At 44.9% G+C, this 13,356-nt stretch overlaps 1 protein-coding gene across 4 annotated transcripts in view; it reads left to right on the top strand.

Annotated features, from left to right (window-relative positions):
• LOC129494345 (uncharacterized) overlaps positions 1 to 13,356 on the top strand; it is a 173,032-nt gene that overhangs the window by 9,174 nt on the left and 150,502 nt on the right. The window contains exon 1 of one of the 4 annotated variants that reach the window (XM_055301206.1): positions 1,174 to 1,240. The exons of the other annotated variants lie outside the window; for them this stretch is intronic. The gene's annotated coding sequence lies outside the window, so the exon portion shown is untranslated. Of the gene's footprint in view, positions 1 to 1,173; positions 1,241 to 13,356 lie in introns of those variants that run through there. 4 annotated transcript variants of the gene reach the window in all.

A 13,356-nucleotide genomic window follows, 5' to 3' on the forward strand; every position in this document is an offset into this window, starting at 1 on the left:
GTTTAAGGGTCACCGATGTGGAAAGAAGTGATTATATTGATTGCTCTTCGTGCATTTTCCTAGTAACTGGTGAACTTCTCTGCACTTCCTGGGTCCTCTGAAATATTGTTCCCCGAGAAACTATCTTGAGTTGTTATCACATCGTAAAGACAAGTGAGTTGAATGAGGGGAAGTTATGTCAGATGTTCCTGGGGTATCCGGGACCTAGAATTCAAAAAGATTCACGTGGCTTTCCTCTCTGAGTATTAGGGGATATGCTTTTGCTGGTGGGCAAAGAGGTGTGCCTGAGTATAATATATAACATAATATAATGCAGTTCTTGAATTTGTAGATCACTAATTATCATGCTTGAGCTATTTCAAACTTTGCTGGAGTCATAATTCAAAACTGGTTTGTCATCGGGGTACAGCAGTATCATATTTCAAACCCTATCAGATGATAGTTATGTACTTTATCACTTTTTAACCATTTAAATTACATTGCTGTTAATAGGATCTGTGTTTTAACATCGACAGGCGGATTGCATGGTTCATGTCTAGTTGAGTTTTTATGGCTAATTGGGCACATATGTACTAGACTAACCCCTCTCTTCAGAACTGAGGGATTTTACTAAAAATGAGCATATTTTTATTACAGGCAGTTTAGTTTCATCTGCTTAAGTAGTTTCTTAAACATGAAGCATTTTTTCAGTACAAGTGTGCCTTAATGTGTTAACTGTATTTTTTAAATGCAGATTTCTTTCACTAGCTTAATGGGAATTCACAGAAATCATAGCCTTTTAATTAAAGCCAATCTGTTTCAGTGCCAGACATTCTGAAAGATTCCAGTGAACCAAAAAAGAACACATTTCTGCACTGGAAATGTGCATATGGGAGCCTTCAGAAGCCTGACAGAAATGCCTGATGGAAGGATCTGAAACAGGAAAAAGATTAATAAAAAGAATGTCAGAGTAGTTTTCGGAATAGCTTAAATAATGTGTGTACTGAAATCATTTTCTACACCAAAGGATGATTTGATTGAAAAACTGTGACTCTTGCATAGTCTTAATGCTATGAAGTCTAAATCTCACTTCAGTCCGTTTAAGCTAAAGAAGAGAGCTACATTTTTTCAAATCTAAAATTGGTATAAATGACTATTTTCAGAACTAGCTCAAGTGGTCTGACAAGCAAAAGTTGGAAGACAAAGGAACGGAATATTTAAAGTTGAAAGGATCCTGGAAGATCTGGAACGTACAGTCATTGTAAGGTGGTCATGGGGAAACACAGGATACATTCGGGTACAGTTTGGTCACACAGAAAGAGCCAGGGACCAGAAGTCATGCACTTAACTCTCTGTGGGACTGGACCAGTCACTTAACGCTGCTCTATTTCTGTTTCCTCCATTGTAACACAGTGATTATATCCACCATAACCATTTTGTGGTTATTGTGAGGATCCTAATGAGCTACTGGGGATAAAAGCTTCTGGAAAAGCCATGCTAAAGTGTCATAAAAGTGGAATCATTTCTGTGGCTTTGGGTAACCATGGGCAGGTAAAGGACATGTTTTATTTGCCATGGCCTCACGCAAGTGCCTAGCACCTGCCTGGTGTAAGGAAAGGCTCCATAGACAGAGCTAAATGAGGGAAGGAAGGAAGGAAGGAAGGAAGGAAGGAAGGAAGGAAGGAAGGAAGGAAGGAAGGAAGGAATAGTTCTCTTTGCTCTCGTTTTATATTCCCCCTCAGAGACTTGGGCCAAAAAAATAAAACTAAATGTGTGGTTTGGGATTCTTTAGAGTTTTACGCAGGTGCACTGGGCTGGTACCCATCCAAGTCTGAACCACATGTATAAATACAAATCGAATCTGGTGGATATCCTAGTAGGACATGTGTACAGGATGTGAGGTGGGATTTCTTTCTGTGGTATTAGATTTGGCAGCTAGGACCGTAGTTGCAGATGCAACATTTTAAAGAAAGCTGATGACAGCGTGCCCCCTGCTCCTTCCCTTACCAGCGCCCCCCCCCCCCCCATGGGGCAGCCTGCTAGGTCCTCCTACTTCCAATTGTTGACTCAAACTTTCTTTCTCATCCTGAAGGCCTTTTCTGGCAGTTATGGGGGAAGCAAGAGAGGGCAAGTCTTCTTGGCTGCAGCCTTTTGGAGCAACAGAGCCTTTCGGGGGCGGGGGCGGGGGTAATTCCTTCAACAAATTAAATGAGGGGAGAAATCCCTTCTTGCTTGCAAGAAGGGAAAACTGGCTTTAGGTTCCCTACTGGATATCTTCCTGGGTAGCGGCCTTGCAGATTTGTCCCCCGGCCTGCTTAGCAGAGGGGAAGACTGGAGGAGGAGGCAGGACGCTGAGGGGCTGGCTGCCACGGAGCCCGCACATGCGCTGGCAGATGTGGCCAGGATGCCCAAGTCTGTCGTGGTCAGGTGCACGCTCTGGCACAGGGCCTGTTGGGTTTGACTCTCTTGCTGGTTTTCTGGCCCAAAAGGTAGCCCATCGGGTGAGGAAGCATTTCGAAGAGTCACACTCCCAGCTGCAGCCTGCTCTGCCAGGGAGGGAGGTGATGAGGTTTAAATTGAGTCACACTGACATTTGAAACTGAACTAACTGGCCCTAAGTGACAATGACCCGGAGGTGACGGAGCGCTTGCCTGAGACCCAACTCCTCCAATGGTGAAGGGAAATTTGACAGCACGCAATAGAAAGCCGTGATTAGAAGATCGAAAACAAAGCCAAACCGAGACAGTTTGATGTTTTGGGGCCCTGAGCAGAGACTTTCATGAAGTTATTACATTAATTAGAAACTGTCCTCATGTGGTTTGACTCCAGTTGCTTAATCACAGAATCCAGACTCCGAGCAGATAAGACCTTAAAGATCATTCTTTCCGGGCCAGTAGATTTCAGATGGTTGTGGGGGGCAGCCTGCAAAGGTTGCCCGGGACCCCTGGGGGTGGGATGAGGATGGGTGTAGATGAGGGCCGGTAGGGAGGCAGGTGGACACGCTGAGAAGGTGGGACTTCTGGTTTCTCTCCCTTTAGGTGGAAAAAGTTTGCTCTTATCTGCTTTATACATCAGGCTTCATTGCAAGATTACTTTTGGCCAAAGGGTTCCCCAGTTTAAAGAAAAAACTTTGGGGATCCCTGGGTGGCTCAGCGGTTTGGTGCCTGCCTTTGGCCCAGGGTGCGATCCTGGAGTCCCGGGATCGAGTCCCGCATTGGGCTCCCTGCATGGAGCCTGCTTCTTCCTCCTCCTGTGTCTCTGCCTCTCTCTCTCTCTCTATGTCTATCGTGAATAAATAAATAAAATCTTTAAAAAAAAAAAAAGAAAAAACTTCCTTATAATCTAATCCTCTTAATTCTGAGATTAATAAATTGAAGTTCACACTGGGGAAGTGACCAGCTACAGGCCGCAGAGCCTTGAGCGACCGAGTCAGGACACAGGTCATCATTGAGTTCCGCCCCCTGTCCCAAACTGAAGGGTGGCATTAGCCTCATGAATTCAAGGCACATTTATTAAGCAGCTACTAGATAGAGTCATGCAGTAGGGTTTTTTTTTTTTTTTAATCTTCTTCCTAAAAGATTAATGCAGTTACTGCATCCATTTGGTGCCTTTACTGCCGGAAAAATAACAGCCAGCAGGGGCTTTCTTGGGTTACCTCAGTAAGAGATCTCTTCAAGTCAAACACTATTAACTTTAATGAAGCGGCTTTGATGGTGGGGAAGAGACAGCTGACACCGCATTTCCCTAACAATAAACCACTCTGACAGATAAAAACAAACAGGCTCAAGATAACATATAGCATTTCGGAGAACAGGGCCAATAATGAATGTAGACGGATGTGAGCCCGGCTTTCCTCTAAAGCTGTGTCCCTCCATCTGTTGTGGAAACTTCTAAAAGGCAAGGCAGGGTGATCTAATTCGGCTTTTACAGAAACCACTGCCTGGGTTATTATAAGGATGGCCCTGGGAGGAGATTTTAAATAAACCTAGACCCTCCCTGGGCTCTTTCTGAATACCTTCATTGCTCCATGGTAGGTACTGCATCTGAGCACTGATGTTTGTTTTTCCAGTGCTAGCAACTGTGGTAAATATGCTCCTCCACCTTCCTGGCCACGGGGTGGCCTACCCTGCTGACGTCCTCTCCGTGGGCTGTGCGCTCTCAGCTGCTGGAAGTGAACCCATGACCGGTGATCACATATGGGGCTGCCATCCCGGCAGTTCCTGGCAGAGAACTTGGCCTAAAACACCACTGCAACGGCAATAAAAACCAGTCGGTGGGGATGCCTGGGTGGCTCAGCGGTTGAGTGCCTGCATTGGCCCTGGGTGTGATCCTGGGGTCCCAGGATCGAGTCTCACGTTGGGCTCCCTGCAGGGACCCTGCTTCTCCCACTGCCTGTGTCTCTGCCTCTCTCTCTTTCTCTGTGTCTCTCATTAATGAATAAATAAGATCTTTAAAAAAAAAAAAAAGAAAAGAAAAAAAGGAAATCAGTCAGTGGTGGGCCAGGTTTGATGGTCATGTCTGTGGGATGCAGCAAAGAGGAGGATGGTGTACAGTGCAGAGCTTGGGCATGGTATGGTCATTAGTCATCAAACCCAGATTTCGGTTAGACTATGATGAGTAACAAATATTACTTTACAAAAAGCACATTTCAGTTCCCCCACCAGGCTGTCACGTAACAAACTACCCCGTAGGGTGTCCTTTCATTGGGGGCTGCTTTTATGTGGGCAGTGGGGGAGGGACCATTATCATTGTATTTGCGGATTTTGAAGTCATTTTCTCCATGTATTTTCTCATTTGATCTTTACAACCTTCCTACTGACGTAGATTGTTGATAATCCCACCGATTTGCCCAGGGTCATGCAGGTAGTGAACGCCAGAGCCAACACGGGATATGTTTCAAAGCTTATTCTACTGGGATGGAAAACTCTGAGCGTTTCTCTCTCTCTCTGTTGGGGGTGGGCTGTGGGGTGTAACAGTCAGCAAGGAGAGTTTAAGGACACCCGAAATTATTATTAAAATCCACTGATGGGGGCAGCCCTGGTGGCTCAGCGGTTTAGTGCTGCCTTCAGCCCAGGGCCTGATCCTGGAGACCCAGGATCGAGTCCCACATGGGGCTCCCTGCATGGAGCCTGCTTCTCCCTCTGCCTGTGTCTCTGCCTCTCTCTCTCTCTCTCTCTCTCTCTGTGTCTCTCATGAATAAATAAATAAAATCTTTTAAAAAAAACATTAAAATTCACTGATGGGGCACCTGGGTGGCTCAGCGGTTGAGCCTCTGACTTTGGCACAGGGCGTGATCCCAAGGTGCTGGGATCGAGTCCCACACTGAGCTCCCCGCAGGGAGTCTGCTTCTCCCTCTGCCTCTCTCTGTGTGTCTCGAATGAATGAATGAATGAATAAATAAATAAATAAAATAAATCTTTAAAAAAAATGAATGGAGGCTAAAAATAAGGGATGCTTTAGGGCCAAAGTGGATTTGCGGGCTCTTCTCACCCAGTATTTTTTTATTTTATTTTATTTTATTTTATTTTATTTTATTTTATTTTATTTTATTTTATTTTATTTTATTTTATTTTATTTTATTTTATTTTATTTTATTTTGTTTAGTTTGTTCGTTTATTTATTTATCTATTTATTTATTTGACTCCCTACCAGCTGTGTGTGTGGGGGGGCGGGGCTTGAACTCAGACCCCAAGACCTCATGCTCCAGGGACAGATCCAGCAAGGCGCCCCTCCCCGGTATTTCACCTGCCCAAGGAATCACCGCGGAATGAACCCCAGGGCCTGGGTGGAGGGAAGGGCTGCGGGGACAGCATCCTCCGGGGCGGGGCCGGAGAGCCGGCGGAGGATGCGGGGCCCGGGGTGCCCTGGGTCTTCAGCTCCGGGGGATGCGATCGGCTTGGGGCTCCCCTCCCTGGGCCCCTCGGCCTCCGGCACTCCCGGCCGGGTGAGCAGCTAAGAATTTCTGAACACCACCGAGCTCTGCCCTCTAGTGGCTCTTTGAGAAAACATTCACGATCCCTTTAAAAAAAAAAAAAAAAAGGAAACAAGAAAAAAAAAAAATCCTAGAAAGGCAGCGTTTAATGCTACCCCCAATTTAAAAGAGAATGGCCAGGGACCAAGATGACATGACAGCGCAGCACCCCTGCAGCCCCTTCCTGCCTCACTGCTCCCCCCCTGGCCCTTGATAAGTTTAGGAACCGTGCACATCAGTTGAGAGTATTTTAATTAAAAAAAAAAAAAATGAAGCAACACATCCCTAAAAACAAAACTCGGTTGGGATTCCCTGTTCTTGCTCAGCCCGGGGCCTCTCGAGCCCTCTTACTTGCAGCCTCATTTGTTTACATCGCTGGCTGAGCGCAGGGTTGCATCTCCAATTGCATCAACCTCCTCTCGCTTTCTTTATGAAACATCCCTTTGGCATTTCTCACCCTGTGCGGAGCATTCCTCTTTTCCTGCGTGTTGAGAAGAAAGCGCCTTTAGGAGCATAGCCGCTTTAATATTCAGTTTTCTCCATGTCTTCAAAGTGAGGACAGACCTTAATTTATAGGGCGAGCTGAACTGTGTGCTCTCTTCCTAAGGTTTTTAACTTTACCCTTAAGTTGACTCTTGCCTACTCGGTGACCTTGCACCCTAATTTTTCCGTTTACTTCCTGTACTGCATTTGAAGTGCCTATAAATCACATCTCAGGTCAGCCCTTTCCTTAACATGAATAATATTTGTACACTCGCTGTGCAACACAATTTTACAACAATGCCAATTTATTTTTTTGGCAGTCTAGACTTTCATTCTTTTTTCGTTTTCCTTTTCAAAGCCCTATTGAATTTCAAGCCTCTCTCTTAGCTCGTAGCTTTAATGCACTAACTTTTCACCTCTTCGAGGCATATCTGGAAAACATCACACGTGAGGTTCTAGTGGGCTGACCCAGTTTGATGTGGGTGCAAAAGCAGAATCGGGCCCAGAGGCAGGCTGTGATGGTGGAGGTAGACTGGGAAGGAGGGAGGGGTGGTGAGATAGGCCGGGGTGAGCAGATTCTCACCTGGTGCCTGGGTTGACCACTAACAGGTTTCCTGCCCCTGCCCCCTCCTCCCCCTCTTCATACAACCCTCCTTTAATTAAAATAACATACTTTAATGATCTCGTAATCATTGGTTTGTTTCCAGAAGCTATCAGGTTGTGTATGGAAAAGTCAGTAGAGCAGAAACAAGATCCACTGACCTCATCTCCCAAGCCACGGAGGAGGGAATTTCAGCATTTGGTGCAAGGAGGGTAGAACCAGATAGAATTTTTATCTCAATCATATCTTCTACGAGCCTCGCTTTTTATGATAAACTCTGGCCATTTCCCTTCTTACCATTCCTCCACGTTGTGAAAATCACTCAACTGTAGTTTGTACCCATTTTTGTGTGTGTGTCCTTATGCTGTGTGTGTGTGTGTGTGTGTGTGTATTGAATGTCCTCTGTCAGAGGGCTTAGAACTCTTAGTTATATACGCCGTTTCATAGTGTGAAATTCCTGGGGCCCTGCTCAGGCACTCAGCAGTATTTACAATTCTATGGGAACCCAGAACTTCGGGGTATCGTATCTGCCATATAATCAGTACTGTGGTCCAATTTGCCTTTCAGGTGGATGTAGCAAAAGGTGAAGACAGAGGGCCCTGCGGTTGGGTGACTTCCCTGTGTGATGGTGGGCGCCTTGCATATCCTTTCTAAGCCTTGGGTTTTTTTCACCTGTAAAATGGGACTGAGAGTTACACAGGTTTGGAATATATGAGGTGATTCATATAATGCACTTAGCAGCACATGATGCTCCATCGTATTAGTTCTTATAGTTGCGAAGCTGGAGGATCGATTATAGGAGATCAGTCTGTAGGGTACAGACATGGACTGTGGGCTCAGAAGGGCCTGCGTCTGGACTCCTGACTCGTAGGCATCATTAACTCAGTGACTCTGGAACCTCATACAACCAACGAGCCTTTGGGTTCTCTGCCGAAAGTTGCTATCCTATGCTTCCAGCCCAGGGCTGTTGGGAGGCCTCGGTTCGATGCGGGATGTACTGTGTGTGGTACAAGGCACTTAACACACGTGTTAGGCGGCTTCCCGTCTCCAGATCTTCTGAGATTCTGTGTATGGTCACCAGGAGGCATTTCACCCCTAGTTTTGTTGGCTATGAGTCAGAGATAAAGCCAAAGGGGTCTGTTAGAACAACACTGCCCCCACCCCATATTAAAAACAACCATTGGGCACCCCGGGTGGCTCAGTGGTTTAGTGCTGCCTTTGGCCCAGGGTGTGATCCTGGAGACCTGGGATTGAGTCCCACGTCGGGCTCTCTGCGTGCAGCCTGCTTCTCCCTCTGCCTGTGTCTCTGCCCCCCCCCCCGTCTCTCTCTTTCTCTGTGTCTCTCATGAATAAACAAATAAAATCTTAAAAAAAATTAAAACAACCATTTAACACTTTCTTTCTGATATCTTAAAAAACCCAGGAGCCCTTGGCTCTGAGGTTTAAAATACAACCGCCACTGAAACAAAGACTGCTGTTCTGTTAAAATCAAATGAATGAGTGTGTTGTTAGAAAACAATGGGTTGAGAGTTCTAATCCTGCTGCGGGAGAACACAATTGCCTGGCTGGGAAATGGGGTCACCACGTGCCTGGGGTGCTAAGGATCTGGTCGGAGAGACGTCAAGGCTGGGTCCCTTCCGTGTGCCTTAGCCTCTGGCTTCTACCTCCTACCATAGCTCTGGGCGGGATTTTTGCTCAAGGATCCCAAAGGCCTTTTTTCTTTTTTTCCTTTTGTAAATAAAGAATTCAGTTTATAGTCAGTGCTTCCTGGGGGTTGCAGAGGTGAGGGAAGGGGTCGTGCATGGACATGGGAGCCGGACACGAAAGATGCTCTCTGTGCAGACGTGGGGCCTGTTGGCTCCACGGGCAGGTCCGTGAGAAACAGCAACACCCACTTTGGTGCGAGCAGTCTGTTTTCTGCTTACATATACAGACTTGATTTATAATCCCAGGCCGGACAGCATCTGAGTCTAATTACCTGGGTATATGAAAGTTCAGGAGATCTCAAACGAAGTTTGCAATTCAGGGATGCGCTTTACCAGAAGCAGATGGAAAAAATAAAACACTTTAGTTTATGACTATTTTTCTATTTGGGGGAAGGAGAAAGAACAAAAAGAGTTGCCAAATTGATCCTTGTCAAGCACTAATTAAATATTATTCATGATTAATTCTGATGTTGATGTATTCAGTGTTTTAGCGGTGTCATAAATATCTGAAAGAATGAAATAACTCACTTTGTGTAGCTCTAATAAATCATGCATACCACAGTTCCCACGTGGCCTCATGAGCCAGCCCCTTATTATTATTATTTTTTAAGTGCATACACTTGTTAGTGACTTTTATGGAATATTATTAGACATGCGAGAAAATAATTTCCTAATTATGCCTTGCAGTTGCCATGTCATTCAGTTAACAAATACTTTTAAAATTACAAAGAATGAACAGTTTCTATTGTTTAGAGATAGATACTGAAATATTTACAGATGACATGTCTGGGATCTGCTTAAAAAAAATACAGGTTGCCTGAAAGAGGGGTGAGTGGGTGGGAATATAGATGAAACAAGAGTAGCCATGAATTGATAATACTTGAAACTTAGTGATGGGTCCAGGGGAGTTCACTATAATATCTTCTATTTTTGTGTGTTTGTGAAATTTTCCGTAATGAACTATTTAAATGATTTTTAGTGATTTTTCCTTGGGAAGGAGCTCAAGTTGATTTCTCAAGGAAAGTTAGAGTAATCAGTTTTTGTTGAAAGCATATGTTCCTTTAATTACAAATCATGAGTCAGAACATGTTACAAATCCAGTTTGGGGCTGATAGACATGATGATGATGACGATGATGATGATGAGGAGGAGGAGGTGGAGGCGGCAAATATCAGTCGTAGCTTCGGCCTCATTGAACATTTGCTGTGTCCCGAGCACTGCGCTGCATCCGTTACACCTTTATTTAATCCTTGAGATAGCTATGCAGGTTAAATGTTTTTATCCTTACTCTGTAGATGAATAAACTGAGACAGAGATGAAATGACTTGTAAAAGTCATATGCTCTATGACGGAATTGAGGCACCCAGGGCCCAAAGCGAATTCTTTCTTTCTCTTTTTTAATTTATAAGGAGAATGCACTTAGTGGGACAGTTGGGCTGGAACCATGAATTCAAGTGATTTGAGCAGGAAGGGACCTTAGAGATGCTCTAGTCAGAGATGGCAAATGGATGACAGGCTTCCTCCCTGCTCCCGTGGCCGTGGTGGCAGACACTGCTGATGGATTGTGGCACTTGGCTGTGCTGGCTCAGAATCCCACTCAACCTAGTGCTCCAAACAGGTCAACTGGCTCAGAGTTGGCATTCCTTTAGAAAACGATTCATCATCTCTCATCCCTCTGACCACCTCAGCAGATGGGAAAACTGAGGCCTGGGCGAGAGGCAGGCCTTGCTCAAAATCTCACGGGTCATAGGTGTCAAAGCACTCGTTTCTCCTGGCATCGGTCCAAGGCTCCTTCCACCACAACAGCCCAGGCTCCTTCCAGGTCAAACTTCCTATGATTCTCCATGTGTGAACACACGAGAACTGCTTGGAACAGTGCCTGGTACATGCAAAGGACTGGATCGATATTGGCTATTATTATTATCATCACTGTGTGTTACAAAGAGGCCAAATGTAAAATATGCCAACTCTAAGATGTAAGAGCTGTGACTCAAACCAGGTCAGCTGGCAAAAGTCTCTGCCAGCTTCCTAAAATGGTCACAGAGCCCCGGGCAGAAGCTGGCCCAACAGCTGCAGCCCCAGACCCCGGGGCCCCCTGGCAACACAGGCTGCTCAGCCTTTGCTCCCCAGTCACTGCTCCTCAGGAATGTGCATGGAGAGCACCATTCCGAGGGCTCTGTCTGCTGTAGATTGATGATGTAAAGCAGCCGACCTTAGCATTGCCTTTGTATGGCGCCAGCAGCACCCCACCAGCCTCACCTTGTCCAGGCTCGGCAGCTCCATAAACCACCCGGCTGGCTCCATGAGTTCCTGCTCTGATATGGCAACCAGATTTAGGCTTTGCTCCTAATTGTGGGCCTCTCTCTCCTCCTCTGAAGACTTTTGAATCATTCGATGACTTTAACCAACATTACTTCCACCACTCCCAAGCAGGATTCTCGTGCATACACAAAAACGTCCAGCTGCCATAGTCTTTTATTCTTTGGTGGTTTCGTGGGTTGGTTCTGCTTTCCCCAGGAGCTTGGGAATAATGCAGGTATTGTGAGTGGAATCTGTTTTTTTTTTCTTTTTTTTTTTTTTTTTAAATCTGTGAATTAAACAGCTAAGAAGCCCATGTAATTTGTGTGACAAGTGACAGCTTGTGTGAAAATAACTTACCCATATCCTGTTACACATTTGCATCCATTATGCTGGGTAAAGCCGTATGTCACTGGTAGACCATTAAGTCGTAGTCACCAATGTTTTCCTAGGTGAAAGGGTAATTATTTTTGCTGTTTGTTCATAATTTATTAATAGTCAGTGAAGAACATTAGGGTAAAGGATTATTTCAAACAAAGTGACAGATCAAATGTGTGGAAGGCATAGTGATCTAGCGGTTGATAAGAAAAGCTATTAGTGTAAAGATAAGCTTTCGTTTGGGATCTGCATTTGCTACTACTGATTGGCATTTCAGATAAAATAGGTGCGTACAGAAGACCGAATAGAAACTTAACGAGAACACCAGTAAACAGTTTCGCTTTGGATGAAATCAGCTGTGTTCTAGAGTAAAAGCAAATTTCCTATGATGTTATATGCATTATGTAGCATTAGTATGCAGAGTGACTTTAAGTGGTGCATGAATAATTTTTCTTTAAATAGTTATGTGTCTATCTTAAATGTGCTAGGAAAATAGTATAAGTTATAAGACACATGATTTCTTGGATTGTTAGTTATTTTGCTTACACTGAGGTTAAATTAGCTATTTGTGTTTTAAAAAGTGAGTGAAAGGAAAGTAAGTCAAAAGAAATAAGCCAATAATGTAAAGGTGGTGGTCAAATCTGACAAAAATTGAGATAAGGATATGTGAATTAATGATGTTCAAAGAACATTGGACTACAGACTGGTCGGAACCTTGGGATTAGTTTCTGTTCACTGGGGATGCCCCTCCACCCCATGTCTTGACGTAACATGTCTTATGTCAAAACCATCTGGAGCTTTCTTACAATCTTCCATCTTTGATTTGAATTTTCAGCATAATATAATTCTTTAACTTGTGAGGCAAAGAGCAAAACAAAACATGGAATGTGATTCAAAGCAGGGGTTGGGTGGAAGTTACTGGATTTTTCTTCTGAGTGTAAGATGAAGAATGATGAAAATCTTGAGTGTGTGATTGGCTTGAAGATAAGCTGAGGTCTTGTCCCAACTCTGCCACTAACTTCCTATTTGATTTCTGGGATGACTTCAGCTTTTCCCGACCTCAGTTTCCACATCTGTAAAATGAAGGGTTGAGTTGATCTCCAAGTTACCCTCTGGCCCTGACTTTTTGACTCACTCAATTCTGAGAGGTAGGAAAAGTGAAGCCACCCTTTGTGGTCTCATGTCCTGGGAAATTTAATGTATTTCTTAGCCTTTGAAGAGGGCATTACTAGCATCAGAAACTTAACTGATCTCTTAAGAAGTGGGCTAAATAACTTCCTTAAAGGCGATGACACTCATTTAGGATGTAAATTTGGGTGTGCTTGTTAAAGTTAAACCCAGTCCCATTTCTTCTTCATCACACGCAGGATCTTTTTGGTAATGGGTGTCCCTCACCGGACTCAGGGAGAGGGTCAAAGATGATTCCCAAGTGAGCAGAACTCTGAAGCTGATTCTCGTAAACAGAGAGGAGGTTAGAGGAATGGGAAAGAGAGCTCAACAGAGAGAGTAGCTAGGACTAAGACCTGGAGAAGGAAAAGAACATGGTTCATTTAGGGAGATGCAAGGACTCACGGATACAGCCCATGATCGTCTGTGCCAGGCACTGTGACGAGTGATCAGGACAGATGGTTGTTTGGTCAGCCTGCGGCACGTGGTGGTGGTGGTGGCGGCAGGGAAGGCGTGAGACATTGGACAGTGGGACTGTCACCCAAAGGGCCTCACAAAGAGGCCTCGGGGGACTTGCTGAGGACTGAAGAGTCCGGGCTTCCAGCAGCCTACTGCCCACCGTAAGCAAGCAGTGGTTAAGGGGTGCCTGGCTGGCTCCGTTGGAAGAGCATGTGACTCTCGATCTCTCTACTTTAGGTGGAGAGATTACTTAAAAAGGGAGTCTTAAAAGAACAACAAACAAATGCCTTTCCTAAAAAGAAGAAGAAGAAGAA

This window comes from Nyctereutes procyonoides, unplaced genomic scaffold, assembly GCF_905146905.1.
Source record: "Nyctereutes procyonoides isolate TBG_1078 unplaced genomic scaffold, NYPRO_anot_genome, whole genome shotgun sequence".
Classification (NCBI taxonomy): Eukaryota; Metazoa; Chordata; class Mammalia; order Carnivora; family Canidae; genus Nyctereutes; species Nyctereutes procyonoides.